The following is a 15,967-nucleotide window of genomic DNA, read 5'->3' on the forward strand; positions in this document are numbered from 1 at the left end:
AGTGGTTAAAAACACAGTCAGTAGATCATCACCGGAATTATTATCAGCTTCTTTAAGCACCAGTTAAAAGAACATATGCTGCAATTTAAAAGTCCCTTAGTAAGTTATTTGGTCAATTTGTAAATATTTCTATTCTTTTCAAAGCTGCGTCCTCAAGTTTGTCAGAGCTTAAAGTATTTACATTTTTTTCCCAACTATAAACCACTCAGAAGAGGCCATAAAGCACTCAGAAATGACAGCTAAGTCTTAAAGAATTCTGTCCCCTCTAAACTTCCTAGATTTCTCTTGTAAACCCAGGTCTAATCTCAGATTAAACAAAACAAACAGTAGCTAAATAGATGGCCTCTTCAAATCTGTTTGCTTTACCACAGATGAACAAGCCAAGACTTTCTGAATGCTCAGTTCGGAAAGCTCTCTTCCCGACTTCGAAGCAGAGGGAAAAGAAGATCAAGCACCAACCTAAACAGACATTCCATAATTATAGGATTTTAGTTTTGAAGTCACTTCACTTAATCTTTGCATGACCCAGAATTCAACCCAGAAGATTAAAAGAACTGCGTTTCCAATGCTATTTACAACAATTAAGGACTTGGCTGGAGTTAATAAAGCTGAGGAAAAAAACACAGTCACGTGCCACATAACGTCCATTCGGGCAACATTCAACCGCATATATGTCTGTGGTCCCATAAAGTTTTAAGGCAGTCCCAGGTTACAAATGGCAGATTTACGTATTACAAATCAACCCCAATAAAGCCTATTATATTAGGTATGTACAACAGTTCTTAATAACAAATGGGTGCTACTTTGTGATGCGCATCAAAACATTATTACGTTAAAGATATTTTAGAATATCTGGAAGTGTTTCTTTAATTTTTTTTATGCATAGAAAGGTACGTTATACATTATACTAAAACATTTGACTGACGTTAGGTACAAACTGTACCTAACTGCCAACTTACGTAACAGATGTAGGAACAGAACTCATCTGTAATCTGCAGGCTGCCTGTTTATTATATGGTGTTTGCACAACATCCCAATCACATAACGTCCTCTTTCACAGACCGTATTGTGTACGTTAAGCTGTTATCGGAATAAGGTTCTTGCCTCTCACTGGTTAAGAATGAGCAGGTAAGACAAGTAGTTTTCCTCACAAGCAAAGCTTTATTGAAGAGGCTTGCAAGTGGACACAAGGACAGCCTAGGGCAACGCTTACCCCCGTCTCACAGGACAAAAGACAGCCTGAATTTTTAAAAGTTCCTGGGCAGGGAAAGGTTCATGTTTATTCATAGACACAGGTGGGGATATGTTAACTAAGGTGCTGTCCACAGCAGCTTTCCAAGATGGCTCCTGTCCCAGAGGCCTCTGGGATTCCTAGCAGGACTTATTACGCAGTGTTGCACCTGCGCAGTCTCTCGCTTCAGGGATTTGATTCCCCGGCTGGGGCTGTAGCCCCTCACTGCCCCTGGTGGAAGGTCACACAGGGGTCACAGGTGGATGTTCTGCTCATGTCCCTGGGCCTGGTTTTCTCCAGCTGCTTCTGAACCAAACCAAACCAAACCCAGTGCTGCCGAGTCGATTCTGACTCATAGTGACCCTATAGGACAGAGTAGAACTGCCTCATAGAGTTTCCAAGGAGCCCCTGGCAGATTCGAACTGCCAACCCCTTGGTCCGCAGCTGTAGCACTTGACCACTGCTGCTGAAAGGCAACTTCAAAGAAGTTTGTGGACTATTTTTAGATACCCTGCCCCATTGTTCTGGGGAATGGCTTTGTTTCTGCACCCTGGCCCATTTCTTGTTACTTTGTTTGCAGATTTGGGGGCCCCTCTGTTCCTTGTCTTAATAAGTCCCTAGGCTCCACACTCAACCCCCTATCACCTCCCCGATAAATAGTACAGTCTATTTTACTTGCTTCTCCTCTAACCACACCAGTCTCTTTGCAATTTCTCAAACAGGAACCCTCCGATCTCAGGGGCTTTGCGTGACTCTATACAAACTGTTAGAGCCACATAATCCTGACTTCGAGGCAAAGTGAAAAAAAAGTTAGTTGTACATTATTTCCATTATAATAGGCAACACCTTTGTTTGTAAACTGTAAAACAGGACGTAATATTTTGAAGGTGAATTGCTGCATGTGCAAGAACCTATCAGGAGCCTACTGTTGGAGCAACCACAGAAGATTATCAGATCTAAATAAAAGATTGATGCTGATTCTGAATTGAAAATTTAATGTCCAGGCTAGCTACTAAATTTTACATTACAAGAATGTTGAGTCTACTGTAAATCAATAAAACCAATTATGTTGTCTTATGGGATGAATTTTATAAGATAAAAATTATTTGCCTATTATCGTGCTTTCTCATAGGGCATTATTTACTTATTTCACTTGCTGTCATTTGTCCATATTTTCCTTTTGAAGGGATAATGGATAATATTTGATATATACTAAATTAGAAATCCTTTTTTCTTTAAATTGCTGGTAGACCTGATCATTTCTATCTATAAACATGTCATACTGGATTTTCAGAAACAAAACAATCTAATAGTCTGAGATACCCAAATTCAAGGAAACAATTCCCAACTTTGAATTATGTTGAAGCTGACCCTCTTCTTGGAAAGAGGAGCGTCAAGGCAGCTGTAATGTGCTACCAGGAAACAATCAACATAATAATCATAGCTGCGAGGCCTCTCCGTAAATAAGTGGCGTCAGTTCATCTAACGCCTTACTTACTGTGTAAAATCTTTTCTCAAAGTCAGGTCACCAATTCGCAGGAAATTTATCTGTGGCTAAACTCTGACTTCAACTGAGTTAAAGGCTTGAGAGACAAGGTAAATGACCTTTTATGTGTTTAAAATGGGCTGTGGGATTAAGACTTGTAAAATACCATCTCAAAGGCAAGAGTTGGCTGTGTTTGTTTTTCTCCTGCTCTATGTCATTAACATTCCCACTAATCCCCTCATTCTCCAACCCCCCAGGAGGGAAAGAAGCCATCTTACTAAATAATGCAAATGTAAATACTGTTCGTGGAAGTCTCTGAATTGTGTTTTCATAGAATTATGAGATCCAGATAATTGTCATTAGGCTGTTCAGACACTTGGTTACATTTACAATCAACAAATGAAAGATGCCAGTGTGGGGAGAAAAAAAAAATCGCAAACATTGTGACTAGTAATAATCTAAACCCATTTTCAAAATAAAATGATGATAAGAATTTATCATTAGTTTATTAACTCGGAATTTCAGGCAGGCAACTTTGCAGGTCTGTAATGGATTAGCTTTGTACTTTGTTCTATTAACATTGGAGTGGGTATATTTTAATCATTAGGGAGAAATCCTGTTTCCTATCCTTATGTATATTGGATTAATGTCATATCGACATTAGGTTAGCTAGAAGAAGGCTATCTATTCACTCACTCATTCATTTTAATTTAAGAAAGACTAACTGTCCCACAGAAAAACAGACCTTTTGAAAATTTCCAGAGAATTTTTTTAATTATGAAAGTTTTTAAACATATTCAGTAGAAAGAATAGTATAATGAACCTCCATGTCTTCATTATACAGACTGAAATGTGGTCAACATTACACCACATTTGCTTCATCTAATCTATACACTTTTTCTTTCTTCTGTTCTTTTTCTTCCCTTCTTCCCTCTTTCCTTCCTTCTTCTATCGCCTTCCTTCCTTTTTTCACTTCTTTCCTTCATTTCTTTCTGCCAAAGTATTTGTTAAAAATTTCTCATATAAAGTCATTTCATCCAAAATATTTCTGTACACATTTCTAAAAAATAAGGATATTTGCTTCCACAACCACAATATCATTACCACACTTAAGAAAATTAATAACGATTTCTTAATCGTTATTCCTTACCACCTAAAACTAAATCCGTTATTTAAATTTTCTTTGTCATTAAAATATCATTTTCTATAACTTATTTGTTTATCTAGGTGAGTTTTGATTCTTAGTTCTGTGCTAAAAACTTCTGACTTCTTAAATATGTGGCTAGTGCTAATATGTTGTTGTTAGGTGTCACTGAGTTGGTTCCAACCCATAGCGACTATGTACGACAGAATGAAACACTACCTGGTCGTCATTACGCTTGAGCCCATTGTTGCAGCCACTGTGTCAGTTCATCTTGTTGAGGGTCTTCTTCTTTTTTGCTGAGCTCTACTAGTTCTAATATAGATTTTTAGGAAATAATATTTCATCTCTAAAGGAACCATGTCTTATGGGTTGAAGCTGAAAAATTCAAGATACATAATTCTGCGTGTATTCTTTCCTTGTGTGGGGGCATTACCTCATACCTCATGCCTTGATGACCCTATGAGCAAGGTCTCGGCACTGAATGGTTGTCCCCTATGCCCTGAGAATATTCCACAAGTAAGCTAGCCTGAACAGGTGCTAAATGGGACGGCACCTTCCTAAATATCTCAGAATTAGATCTGTTCCTTGAGAGTCTAGACCACAGACAGCTGACCCTGCTAGACCAGCATGATGATGGGCTTGTGAACCCTTAGCTGACAATATCAAAGTAGGATCAAGTTGGGGTGAGAAGAGCAAACAACAATTGGGAAGGGTAAGCTAGCCTGTCATTCCTTCCACCTGCTGTACCCACAACAATGAGGGCGTGGAGAGGGCATGATTCTCACCCTAGGTTTCAGGAGGAGCCAGGGAGCCTCAGAGCTAAGTTCAGGCCTGCAGTCCTCGATCTGTTGTGGTGACCATGTGACTATTCTCTACCACAACCTCTTTGCCAGCAATAGACACATTGGGCTAAAGTTAATTACGCCCACGCCTTGCTCTAACAATCTGTTATTGCTCAGAGCACTGATAACGCTTATTGCTGGTACTTCTGTGTCTCTCAGGGTGCTTCTGCCTTTGGGTAATAAAAAGTCCCGCTCACATGCGCTTAGACAATAAGACGGGATGTTTTGGCTAATAGTTCTAGCAAGAGTTCTCTGTTTTAACTATTAAAAATTCATTCTAGCTGATTGAGGAAATGACAAATTTGTAGAAAGGATATTAGGTAGCTCAAGGGCTAGGTAATAGGCCATGGATGCAGGATACCACGTGGCCACTCCAGACACTGCTGGCCCACACAGCTGCTCCTAACACAATGAGCTCTCCACTGCCCCCGCTGCTTCACTTCGCTGCCTTGGTATTCACTGTCCCACTGGGGTCAGCCTGATGGCCTAGTCTAGGAGATGCCTGTGCATTAGCTGTGAAGCAGCCTAGGACTGTAACTTTCTGGCCCTGGGAGTTTCTCCATTGGGAGACATCTGTGCCCCTACTAATATGCATATGGTAGGGACACCCCCAAACTTGTCGCTGTGTTCAGAAGTAGTTCCAGAGCTCACATCCACATACCACATTCATTCAGAAGGAGAGAGAGTACCTGTGTGCCAGAAATCCCATGAAAGTCCTGAGCTTCCTGCTGACTGGGGTCTCTGTGGCCAGGGGAATTGCCTGAATCCATCGTTTCTGCACAGAGGTTGGGATTACGTTGACTGAGACCAATTCAGGATCATCCCTGGAGCTGAGGATGGGGACAATCCACATCAATAACGTGCTTTTGCAAAATGAGTTCAGGGTTAATGGACATTGGGGAGAAAACACTGCCCCCTCCCTCACTACCCTCACTGATCTTTTAGATCTTATATTTTAATGCCTTCTCTTATTAGTTTTTTAAAAAATATATACAGCAGTGGTTTTTATACACTTACTATCTTCTCATAGGCTATAAATGCCGTGAGAACAAGGACTAGGTTTATAACTCTTTGAATTCTCTCAGGGCTTACCAACTACCACCCACTGCCATCAAGCCGATCTCGACTCATAGTGACCCTATAGGACAGAGTAGAACTGCCCAATAGAGATTCCAAGGAGCACCTGGGGGATTTGAACTGTCGACCTCTTGGTTAGCAGCTATAGCACTTAATCACTACGCCACCAGGGTTTCCTTATTTCTCTTAGAGTCCTTAAATTTTCAAGAAGGGTCTTGTTTGTGAGGAGAGTATTTTTTATTGCGTTAATTTCCCAGGGCTGCAATAACAAAGTACTGCAATTGAGTGGCACATCAGAACAGAAATTTATTGTGTCACAGCTCTGGATGCTAGAAGTCTGAATTTAGGGTGTTGGCAGGGCCAAGCCCTCTCTCAAGGCTCTAGGGGCAGGTCCTTCTTGTCCTTTCTGGCTTCTGGTAGCCCCGGGCATTCCTTCGCTCGCAGCTACTGCATAATTGTGTCATCACGTGATAGGTTTCCCTCCATCTGTCTCTCTGTCTCTTCTCTTTTATAGGACACCATTCAGATCAGATTACAATTCTCTTTACTCCAGTATGAGGAGTCCCTGGGTGGTACAAACAGTTAATGCACCACCGAGTCCATCCAGAGGCACCTCAGAAGAAAAGCCTGGTGATCTATTTCTGAAAAACCAGCCATTGAAAACCCCATGGTCCACAGTTCTACTCTGACACATATGGGGTTGCCAGGAGTTGGAGTCGATTCAACCACAACTTCAGATGAAGGTTTACAGAACAAACTAAAAAAACTAGCTTCTCATTAAACAATTAGTACACACATTGTTTTGCGACATTGGTTGCCAACCCTACGACATGTCATCACTGTCCCCTTCTTGACCCTGGGTTCCCTGTTTCCTGTCCCCACCTGCCTTCTAGCCCTTGCCCCTGGGCTGGCATGCCTCTTTAGTCTCGTTTTGTTTTATGGGTCTGTCTAATCTTTGGCTGAAGGGTGAACCTCAGGAATGAGTTCATTATTGAGTTAAAAGCGTGTCCGGGGGCCATACCCTTGGGGTTTCTTCAGTCTCTGTCAGACCTGTAAGTCTGGGCTTTTTTGTGTGTGTGCATGTGTGAGTTAGAATTTTGTTCTACATTTTTGTTCAGCTCTGTCCGGGACCCTGTATCGTGATCCCTATCAGAGCAGTCAGTGGTGGTAGCCAGGCACCATTTAGTTGTGCTGGACTCTGTCTGGTGGAGGCTCTACAGCACATTTAATACCATTGTATTTTAGAATATACACACATTTCTTCAGAAGTATGTCTTGCCTTGTACTTTCTCTCTTTGGGATAACTGATGTAATAACATACTTTATAATTACCATTCTTACTCTATTAACTATTCAAAAAAATCTAATAGCCAGAAAGTACTTTAGAGACCAACATTGCCTAGCTCCCTCAACGTTTGCAGATAAACTTTATAAAAAATTTTTTACTGTAGTTTGTTAAACATCCATTGGGAGTAAATAAGTAAATGGCTTACATAACTTGGAAATTTGGAAAAAGCAAGGTTTCATAGACTGAGTGTCCATTTATATCATAAGCAATTTATGGTCAATTAGGAAAAGAGTGTTTGAAAGACTTCTTGCTGACCTTCCAGGGATATAAATAAGGAAAGCTCCTTCCCCTAAAGGTGCCTCCAGTGTTAAACAACAGTAAGTAGAAAGTAGGTCCCGCCATTTTAATTTTACACTATTGGTGTGGTAGAGTGCATCCATGGCTAAAATCCTTCACTTCTTGTATCCACTGTGGCTTTGCCATTCTTTCCCCTAACGGTGAATCTTTTGACTTTGGGTTTGGCCATATGACTTGCTTTGACCAACAGAATGAGATAGAAGTCTAAGTGCGCCAGTTCCAAGCTCAGGCCTTAAGAAGGCTGGATGCTGGATCCCCAGATCCTTGAGCTACATAAATATTTTATTGTCATATGTCTCTGAGATTTTATGAATGTTTCATGGCAATAGCTAATCAGTACAATTAGCTCATTTTTAAATAATTTTTATTAATTCTTCGTTGGAAGTGAATTTGATTTAAGAAAAATTTAAATTGCTCTTAAAAATCAATACCACTGGTATAAAGGGTCAAATAAGTGATGTCTACATTCCGCTTCCTCAAGCAGCCATCCCTTTTGCACACATGCTTCTTCCCGTGAGACAGATAAGGACAGTAACAAAATCAGTTAGGACAGTAACAAAAGCTGGTCCTTTTTTTTTTTTTTTTAATCTTTGATCCTTATATAAAGGAAACTAAAGAACACAATGAACTGTGTTTCTGTAGAAACCAAAGCTATTTCTTATATTTATTCGTTATATCACTCTAGGCCCTGAACTAGGGCTGGAGACATAGGCAATAACAAGACAGACAAGGTCCTTGATACATGGTATTTACCGTCTTACAGTGAGGGAGTCAGAGGATAACAAGTAAGCAAACAAACAACAGTAATCATTGCAGATAGTGATAAGCGTTCTGAAGACTTTAAGACAGGGATATTCACTTCAGACTAGATGCTGAGCTAGCAAACCCTGCTGGCTCCCACCGTAAAATCCAACCTGGACGTTGCCTCACAAGCAAGAGGCAAGCACATGAATCTGAAAATGTAATATAAAAACCTTGAGGAAGCATGGGCAGAGAGAAGGTGATGGTAACCTGCTAGGGGGCAAAGCAGAGGAAGTCACTGTTGGGGCATGGGTCCGGGCAGAGTTGTAAGCTGTTTTCTGCCCCTCACAGCTATCTTTGGCAAATCGTTGCCTGGCCTGGTGCTTCGTTGAGGCAAAGTATTGGTTAGGCAGGGGTGGGAGGGAAAGCATCAGGGTACTGCCAGAGCCTAGCCTGTGAGGAACAGATAACAATAGGGCCATCTGGTTCCTGAGCAACTCTACCTTGGTCCCTCCACAGTCTGAGGGCTAGGGGATTACTAGCCAGGGAGAAATAATCTAGGTAAAGGGCAGGACTTTGTAGTGGCTTCCTGAGGGACATTTGTATATAGCATAAAGGGACGTAGGAGGAGGGGAGGTGACATTTAGGCTGAAGTTCAGGCTGAGGTACTGCGGGCTTTTCTTAGACTCACCTGGAAAAACTCACCTGCAAACTTAAAGCCCAGCTCTGCCATTTACAAAGGGCCTTGGACAAGTCCTTAACCGCTCTGTGCCTCAGTTTCTTCACTTACAAAATGGGGATAATATTAACTCTGTTAATCTAAACTCATTGCCACTGAGTCGATTCCAATTCATAATGGCCCTATAGGACAGAGTAGAATGCCCCACAGGGTTTCCAAGGCTGTAATCTTTATGGAATCAGGCTGCTACATTTTCCTCCTGCGGAGCAGCTGGTGGGTTATAACTACTGACCTCTCAGTTGACAGCCTAGCACTTAACCATTGCACCACCAGGGCTCCTGGGGATAATAATACCCATTGCTTTCAAGTCAATTCCAACTCATAGTGACCTTATAGGAAAATAATAGTACCTACTTCATAGGATTATTGTGAAGAGTGAGCGAGCTAATACATGAAAAGCACTTAGGATACACATGTATACCAGTGTGTATATGCATGTGCCCAGCAACCGCTCCCCTGGAAATACATCCAGATCGATTCTCAGGCATGTCCATAAAGAGACATATACAAGGCTGGCTATTCACTGCAGAGCTGTATATGGCATCCGGGAGTAGATGCACCCTGAGGTGGATGGATACATATGATGGAAAACGAGTTATCATTAGAAGTAATGAATCAGATTACACACTGCCAAATGCAGACAGGGGTTTAAAACCCACTGTTAAGTGCAAAAGATAAGAAATAGAACAAGGTCTATTGCATAATACTACTTACAAAAATCTAAAACATATACCATACCAAACAACACTTTATATTTTATAATACTACATTTATATTCAAGGACATGTATCTAATACCTTATAGTGGATGCATATGTGGAGAGGAAAGAAATGGAAATGGAAATGATGAATGAGGAAAATCTTCAAGAAAGAAAGGTAGTAATAGTATGCCATGAGCCGAGGCATATGATTGACTCAATCCTTTTCACAGGAGGAATAAAAAAGTAAAGAGAGGAAGGATAGAAGAAACAGAAAAAGGGAGGGAAGGAACCAGGTAATTTGTTAGTGTCTGGGTTGTGCGTGGGGGTGATGGATATTAAATAGGGTGGTCAGGGATGGCCTCTCTGAAGAGGTGACATTTATACTGAAGCCTGAACAGTGTGAAGCCAGCCATGTGGCAATCTGGAATTGAATATTCTAAGAAGAGGAAACAGCGTGCATTAAGACTCTGTTACAGCTAAGATACAACTATTGGTCTCTACTCATCTGGAACAAAAGAGAAAGGAGGAAACCAAAGACTCAGAGAAGAAACTAGTCTATAGGACTAATAGTCTATATAAACCATAACCTCATCTACCCTGAGACCAGTAGAACTAGATGGTGCCCGGCTACCACTACCAACCATTCTGATCAGGGTGACAACAGATGGACCCGATAGAATAAGAGAAAATGTGAAACAGAACTTCGAATTCCTTAAAAAGACAAAAAACAGACTTCCTGGACTGGTTAAGACTAGAGAACTTCAAGAGTATTGCCCAGAGGTACTTTTTAACACTGGAACTGAAACTATCCCCTGAGGCCACCTTTTAGCTAAATAACAGATTGGCTCACAAAATAAAAGAATATCCTCTGTGAGTACTGCACTCCTTGGAAAAGTCATCTATATGAGACCAAATGGTCAACAATTATTTTAAAACAATAATGAGAAAGTAAGGGGGCAGGGAAATCAGATTGCTGGAAACGGAACAACCAGAATGGAAAAACTGAGAATGTTCATGCACTGTGAAGAATGTAACCAGTGTCACTGAACAATTTTAATAGAAATTGTTGAATGGGAACCTAATCTGTTGTGTAAACTTTCACCGAAAATACAATATTAGTTTTTAAAAACAAAAAAACACGTGTTATGGATTGAAATGCATCCCCCCAAAATATGTGTTGTAAATCCTAACCCTTATGAGTCAGAATCAACTAGATAGCAGTGGGTTTGGTTTGGTTTTATGCATGTGGATGTAGTCCCATTCAGGAACAGAGTTTTCTTTGTTATGTTAATGGGGATATAACAGTGTAGGGTATGCTTAAGCCAATCTTATCTGAGACATAAAAAGAGATTAGGCACAGAGAAACAAGCACAGAGGGCAGGATACACGCCACATGAAGATCACCAAGAAACCAAGGAACAGAAGCTGAAAGAGACAAAGACCTTCCCCCAGTGCCTGCAGAGAGAGAACCTTCCCCTAGAGTCAGCACCCTGAATTCAGACTTCTTGTCTCCTGAACTGTGAGAAAATAAATTTCTGTTTGTTAAAACCACCCACTTGTGGTATTTCTGTTACAGCAGCACCAAGAAACTAAGACACTCTGAAAAAGAAACATGAAATATTTGACAAACCAGAATAAAAGACAAGTGTGGTTGGAGCCTAGTGAGCATATGAGAGACAAGTCCAATTTTTTTTTCAATTTAATTTAATTTTATTTTTGGTGAAAATATACACATCAAAATGTGCTACCATTTAACAATTTCTGTACATATTGTTCAGTGATGTCTGTCACATTCTTCACATTATGTCAATATTCTCATTATTTCTGCTCTAGTTGTTTCACCCTTTTTAATTTAGACCCAACCAAACCCATTGCCGTCAAGTCAATTTCAACTCATAGCAACCATATAGGACAGAGTAGAACTGCCCCATAGAGTTTCCAAGGAGTGCCTGGTAGATTCGAACTGCCGACCTTTGGTTAGCAGCCGTAGCTCTTAACCCCTATGCCACCAGGGTTTCCCATTAATTTAGGTGGTGAGTTAAATTTTTAAAGGTGGTCACACTAAATCTATAATACAGTTCAGGATAATTAGTTTCACAGAATTAGTAATTCTCAAGGAGAAGGGACATATTCTGAGTTTACGATGACCTGGCTTATAGCAAGGAGGTAAGGTATGGGCACCAGGTGACCAGACCATGGGAAAATCAAACTTCACTCCCACAGCTGTAGAAGGAGCCAATTCCCACCCCTGGGAAGGCAGAAATTTTAGCTGATGCACAGTATGGACTCTGTGATGCTAAGTTCCTTCCTTGAAGGGTGGACGGTCAGTATGAGGACTCTGGTTCTGAAAAGATTCTGACACAACACTGTTTCTGCTGCAACCCAGTTTGTCCCTGAAACAACTACTACTTTTCTGAATATTGCCTTTTTGTTTTGTTTTCTCTTCTCCACTAATAATTGGTATCATTTAAAATATAAAGTTTGCAGGGCAATTTGGAAGTGAGCAAGCAGAGAAAGAATAGAATTGAAATCTAAGCCGTAGGCTATTCCTTGTCCTGTGAGGCCATGTTTGCTTAAATTCTGCTTTCCAGCTTTGAAATTCCTTTTTTACTCTAATTTTGTTCTTTTTCTTTGTATTAATGGTTGAATTAATCATGAAACAATGTCCTAGCACTGTGAAAATTTTGCTGCAGTAAACATTCTTTGAGCCTAGAAATTATAGCCTGAGGCAAAATTTACATTCTCGAGCTCTACTGGAAGGGTAAACCCAGGGAAGCAAAGGTAAAGGGGGGCAAGAAAACAGGGCAGAAAGGAGGAGAAGCAAATAGAAGGTGGTATGTTACTGGCTGGCCTTAGTCTCACCAGAAAGCACAACTGTTTGCTCAGTCACGTGGGAAGTTTCCAGAGAGGCTACACAGAAACATTTCTTCTCAGAAGAGTCTTCAGGGGAGAGGAAGAGGAAGAATTTATCTATTGGTTCTCTCTCATCCTTCACCCCTCAGTGGTCAAAGGTGGCTTCCTTGGGTATGAACACAGGAGCCACAGGAGAACAGCAGTGGCTTCTACATGTGAGCTTCAACACACTGGGTGAGCAAGTGTGCACGCACAAACCAGGGACATCCGATTCCTACCTGCAGCCTCCTGGGCCCTGTCAAGACGGTGTGTATGCAGGGGCTCCATTATGTCTTATACCTCACAGTGATTGTGGATGGAACAGTGGTTAAAAGCCGACTGACTGAAAGGTCTACAGTTCAGATCCACCAGCCACTCCTTGGAAACCCTATGAGGCAGTTCTACTCTGTCCTATAGGGTCCTGTAAGTTGGAATCGACTCAAAGGCAACAGGTTTGGTGATGGGGTGGGGGCAGGGTGGGAGAGGAGAGGCCTGCAATGTGAAGCACGAGGTAGGGTGATCTTGGCTGTTCCGTGAGTAACATGGGAGACCCAGGGCAGCTGTACAAGGGGCTCAGCTGGCTGAGCTTCCCCAGCGAGGTCATTCCAGGAGCTTTCCTACAAAGATCAAAACTTCTCATGGCCCCAAAGAAGGTGATCTTCCCAGAGGGTCTTCAGTAGCATTGAGTAAACCCATGGCTGAGGACCAATAAACTGGGTCTTTCAGCACATTCCTGTACGTGTCTTCTTGTGCACATATGGAGATTTTCTGTGTATATCTAGAAGTGGAATGACTGGGCCATTGGGAATATACAACCTTACCAGATATTGCCAAATTACACTCCTCAGAAATGGTTTTAAATAGTAGCTTGTTACTGATTTGGTCTGATTCTTTTCCTTTCTTGTAAATAATCTAAAACTCATCTATTGATTCATAAATTCACCCTGGGGGAAAAATTGCTGAATATTCCTATCACAATTTCCTTCTTATTAAACTGGTAATAAGTGTCTTTTGCCAAATTCACAGGAAAACTGAAAATGTGAATGAAATGTTAACTGTGAGGTATTTTGGACTTCTCAAAGAGAGAGGCTGTTTAAATAGGCAATTTTGAAACCAAAAATTCCCAGTGTTTCCAGGAGAGGGCACAGATTTGTTTTGTGCTTGTTCATAGTGCTTTTCACCACCCTCACTAACCTCACTTCACAGGCACGCGTGCGCACGTGCACACACATACACACACACCCCCTAACTCCTATTTTGCACCCATCCAACAGATACACAGCTTATGCTGTCATTTCAGAACTTACGAAAAGCAACTTCCGGCAGACTCCTTGCCCCACTGCCAGACCTGGAGCGTCCACTGGGCTTCACGAGGCTCCCACGTAGGACTGACTCCACCAGGGCTGGAATGGAGAGAGGAGAGGGAAGACCTTATAATTAAATTCATATGACTTTAAGTTACAGTTCCTGCATTATTTTTCCTCATTTCCTGTGGCACTGGTATACCAAGAGCAGTGACAGGAACGGCGCCAGGCAGTAAGGGGGTACACTGTAGAGAATTTGAAAACAATAATAAAACAGAAGAAAAGTTGGTCTGCTTGGTATTATACTCACATATTATAGTCAATTCTACATAATGTCAGAAATGATGTAAAATACTCTTCTCCAGAAAAAAAAACAAAAACATGTTTTGTAAACCTAAGTTCTAAAAAAATTCTGTGGTTACTAATAAAGTTTCTAATATATAAAAATTATAAATTAGCACACATATAAAAATATATAATTTATATACATATATACACATATATAAATTAGCACAACAATATACTGATTAACGAGGATTTGAAGATAACTTTAAGAATCACTTCTTACAGCACACACATTTAAGGGGGAGAATGAATATGTACTAAGCATCTTTTTTTTTTTTTTTTTTAAGCTTCTGCTGTGTACATGGCACAGGCTTGTTCCCTATAGCAACTCCAAAGATGAATAATAGTACATACTTCCCATATGCCTGTCTCTGTTCTAAGTACTTGACATTCATTAGCACATGTCATCTTCACAATGACCCTATGAATAGCTGCTATTATCATCATCCCCATTTTACAGAAGTGGAAATTGAAGTGTGATAATTAAGGTTGTGTGTCAACTTGTCTGGGCCATGACTCTCAGTGGTTTGGTGGTTATGTAATGATGTGATCATCCTCCATTTTGTGATGTGATGTGGTGATCCCCCATTGGATGCCATGTGAGCAGCAAATCAGTTGAAAAGGGGATTTCCTTGGGGATGTGGCCTGGATCCAATATATAAATATGGATGTTCTGGTAAATCTCACTCTGGATCCTGCATCGGACTCATCATTCTCTGACTTCTGGTTCTCGAGACCTGAGCCAGCAGCCTGCCACTTGACCTGCAGATCTTGGGATTCACCAGCTCCTGCAACCCCATGAGCCAGCAGCCTTCCACCTGATCTGCCGATTTGGGGTTCGTCAGATGCTGCAACTATGTGAGTCAGGAGAAACCTCCAGCCTGATGCCTGACCCATGGATTTGGGACTTGCCAGCCTTCACAACTGCATGAGCCATCCTTGAGATAACTCTTTCTATGTATAAACATATGTGTGTATGTGTGATATATATATATACACGCTTCACTGGTTTTGATCCTCTAGAGAACCCAACCTAAGACATGAGGTATACAGAACATCACCAAAGTCATGAAACTAGTAAGCAGAACTTTACTAATCTGGTCGTCTGGCTCTATAGGCAGTGAAAACTATGCTCTACTTCCCATCTTAAAAATCTTAAGGAGCATAAAAATAGGAAAAGGTGAATGACAAGGCAGACTTAATAAGCAATTGTTGTTGGATGCCATAGAGTCGATTCTGACTCATAGTGACCCCATGTGTGACAGAGTAGAACTGTCCCATATGGCTTCTTGGCTGTAATCTTTATGGCAGCAGATCTCCAGGCCTTTCTTCCTCAGAGCTTCTGGGTGGCTTTGAACCGCCGATCTTTTGGTTAGTGGCCAAGAACCTAACCATTTGTGCCACCAGGGCCCCTTAAATAATAATTAGTGAAGACTGTATTTCTGAAAAGTAGTCAATGAAAACACTATGGATCATAACAAACCACTCCACAACCAATTATGGGATAGCACAGGACCGGGCAATGTTTTGTTCTTTTGTGCATGGATTCCTCATGGGTCGGGCCTAACTCCATGGCAGCTAACAACAACAACAACAATTATCCATGAGCAGTACACAAGAGGTAGGTGTCTCATGGGCAAGTCAGAGCTCTTTGGGAGCAAGTGTCAAAAACTCAGTTTGAAATAGCTTAAGTTTTTTGAAAAGTTATCTGTTTGCTGTCCATATTAGAAGGATATTAATATTCTAGCAGTTCATAGAATTAAAGGAAGAGTTTCAGGAACCATCTAGAGCCAGAAGGACTGGAATAAGGGGGCCTCAACA

The 15,967-nt window shown here is 41.1% G+C and overlaps 1 protein-coding gene across 2 annotated transcripts in view; it reads right to left on the minus strand.

Annotated features, from left to right (window-relative positions):
- The window catches only part of TRPC1 (transient receptor potential cation channel subfamily C member 1), a 228,262-nt gene that overhangs the window by 31,829 nt on the left and 180,466 nt on the right, over positions 1-15,967 (minus strand). The window contains exons 15-16 of one of the 2 annotated variants that reach the window (XR_007515045.1): positions 13,805-13,900; positions 5,393-5,533 (exon numbers count right to left, since the gene is read on the minus strand). The gene's annotated coding sequence lies outside the window, so the exon portion shown is untranslated. Of the gene's footprint in view, positions 1-5,032; positions 5,534-13,804; positions 13,901-15,967 lie in introns of those variants that run through there. The other variant, XR_007515044.1, reaches the window with a different exon arrangement.

Source organism: Elephas maximus, chromosome 23 (assembly GCF_024166365.1).
Source record: "Elephas maximus indicus isolate mEleMax1 chromosome 23, mEleMax1 primary haplotype, whole genome shotgun sequence".
Classification (NCBI taxonomy): Eukaryota; Metazoa; Chordata; class Mammalia; order Proboscidea; family Elephantidae; genus Elephas; species Elephas maximus.